This window comes from Pinus tabuliformis, chromosome X (genome assembly GCF_031772625.1).
Source record: "Pinus tabuliformis cultivar Carrire ecotype Pingquan chromosome X, CPIR1, whole genome shotgun sequence".
NCBI lineage: Eukaryota > Viridiplantae > Streptophyta > Pinopsida > Pinales > Pinaceae > Pinus > Pinus tabuliformis.
The window spans coordinates 1010693815-1010696612 of NC_142308.1; positions in this window are offsets into that span (position 1 = coordinate 1010693815).

Sequence of the window (2798 nt, forward strand, 5' to 3'; positions counted from 1 at the left end):
ATTATCCCTCATTTCACAATCAAAATAATACTTACAATTAACAAGATTGTTAACCATGGATACTCACCACTTCACCATGGATATTATTTACTATACCATACCATGAGCCAATACCATGGCTCATCGATACCACATGGCCAAAATCCATCTCTCTTTTCACAATCAAAATATTTTATAAATATTTTTTTTTATTTAATTTTTCCAGTATGGAAGAGTTGTTGTAATTTCCACTTATATTATGTTATCTAAACATTTTAACCCAGTCAAATCACATAATAATAATAATAATAATTAAAGCATTTTGAATGGATGAAAGTATATAAAATAAAAATTTAACTAAAAAAATTAAACCAACCTATATCCATCTTAACTTCCGATCTATCAAGCTCCAAGAGGCATCAAACTAAAAATAAAAATTAAACCAACCTAGATCCATCTTTAAGTTGCCATCTATCAAGCTCAGAGAGGCATCAAATTTCTAGAGGTGCAAACCTTTCTTCAATTTTGCCCACAGAAAGGAGGTTTGCACATTGAGACATTTGATGCATCTCAGCACTTGATAGATCCAAGGTTAAGATGGATCTAGATTGGTATTTATCAAGTTTGGAGATAAATGTAATTTTTTTCCTAAAATTTAAAAAAATAGAAATTTAAAATCCAAAAGTACATATATATATATGTTAGTTCTACACATTTGATTCCCTTTTTAAAAAACTTAGTAAATCCAAAAGTTATATGCTATTTTTTTTAAATGAGGCATATATATAAAATAGTTATTTTTTATTGATTTGTTTTATAATTTTTATAATTCATAGGAGTTTAATTCATCCATTTGTGACTTACACTTGCATACACCATCATAATTACAAATACATGGAGAGGTGGGGAAGTCACAAATAAAAGAAATAAAACTAAAATTTATAATAGGAGATTTTATATTTTTTTAATGTAAAATGGGTAAAGTACTTTCATTTGTTCTATGTATTCACAAATTTCTGTATCGGGTCCAAATTGTTTTTATTTCACCTTATCTTACTCTATTACTTTATTCTAGAATGTGGTTTGTCTCTAATGGTTCAGGATCAAATCTCCCACGAGTTCCATCTATATCACACACCAATCAAGCACATGATTAGTGTCGCTTATATACTTTTTAAGAAAATAAATGTTAAGTACACGATGTGCTTTCATTATTGTTGGTAGGGCTTGTCCCCAGGCTAGTACTCCCACTCTTTCCAAAATCTGAAATGGTCCACAAAATTAGGGTGCTAACTTAGTAAATGATCTAAATCTTAGTGATACCTTTCTTGGTCTGATGAAGACATAAACATGATCTTACACCTAGAATTCTTTGGGAATTCTTCGCTACCTCTTTTTCATATCCTAGGCTACTTTCAATTTCATTTTTTCCCCATTTCTTTCAACGTGACAAGTCCAAGATCTATTTTATTTACTAGGTCATCCCAACTAATGAAAGTGTTTCCTTTCCTACCATAAAATGGCTCAAATGGCATCATATTCAATGACTCTTGCTACCCATTTTTGTATGCAAATTCGATTATTGGCAGGAATGTTTCCGTAATATCACTCACTTTACCCTATTTTTTTAATGTTAAATTTTTTATTAATGCTAACATGTAGACAATGGCGGGTGAAGAAAATATGTTACAAACATAATAATAAACAAAATGTGAATATGTTAGAAACATAATAATAAATAAAATGTGAATTGTAATTGGTTGGACTAAATGGAGGGACACATAGATCTAATGTTCTGAGGTGGTTTCTTGTGGCATGTATGTGTGTTTCTTATGGTTACATCCGTTGTATGCATGTTGCATGCATGTTTTGTATCGTGAGTACACACATACCTCAATTCATTTAATTTCCTTAAGCTCACCCTGATCAGTGACCAATCAAAACTAACAATTACTAAAGAGGGAGAGTGGAGAAATAAAGATGATTCCTTCACCTAAAGAGGGATGGGGCAACCTAAGAGATTGAACCACCACCTCAAAGATGAAAGAAAGTGATTGGACTAGAGTGGTAAAATGATAGGTAGTTCCAATTTCTCTTTCTCTCTATCAAATATAGAGGGGATAACTTTCAATAGATATCACGAAAGGGCCAAAAATGGATGGGGGAGAAGGAGGGGGTGGTGCTCTCTACGCTTTGTGATTATGGGTGGTTACTTTTACCATCTCCTATTCATTTATTTTCTAAATTTTTCCATTGAATAGATGGCATGCACTCTGTGACCTTCAGTTATAGTTCACGTGGTTGTGTTTATAACCACCCAATTCCTTGTCTAAGCCTAGATGTGTTTTGTGAAAATAAACAACTGAATGCACCACTAAGTTTTTTTATTGAGGTCATCAATCATTAGAACAATGGAATCCATCACCTAAGAACATATCCAATCCATTGGTGTGAAATTACCCCTATGCAAGGATCCCCTCGGTCTATGAATCTGGATTTAAGGTGATCAACCACAATAAAGATTATAATGTAGATATCATATGGTTTGGTAGAGTGTTCAGGTCCCTCCTTTAGTTTCCAACTAATCTTACATGCTCAGATAAGTATATGGTTGGTTCATATATGGTTATCTATTGTAACAATCCTCGTTAAAAACTCATGTAAAATATATAAATACTACAATGATGGGACACATATTCCAAGTTTAATTGTGGGTAAAACATCCTAGCGGGTGTTCATACAATTTATTATGGCTAAGGATATTGGAAAAGGCAATGAATAAGCCTTTGGAAAGGCGTGAGGCATTAATTGGCATTTTA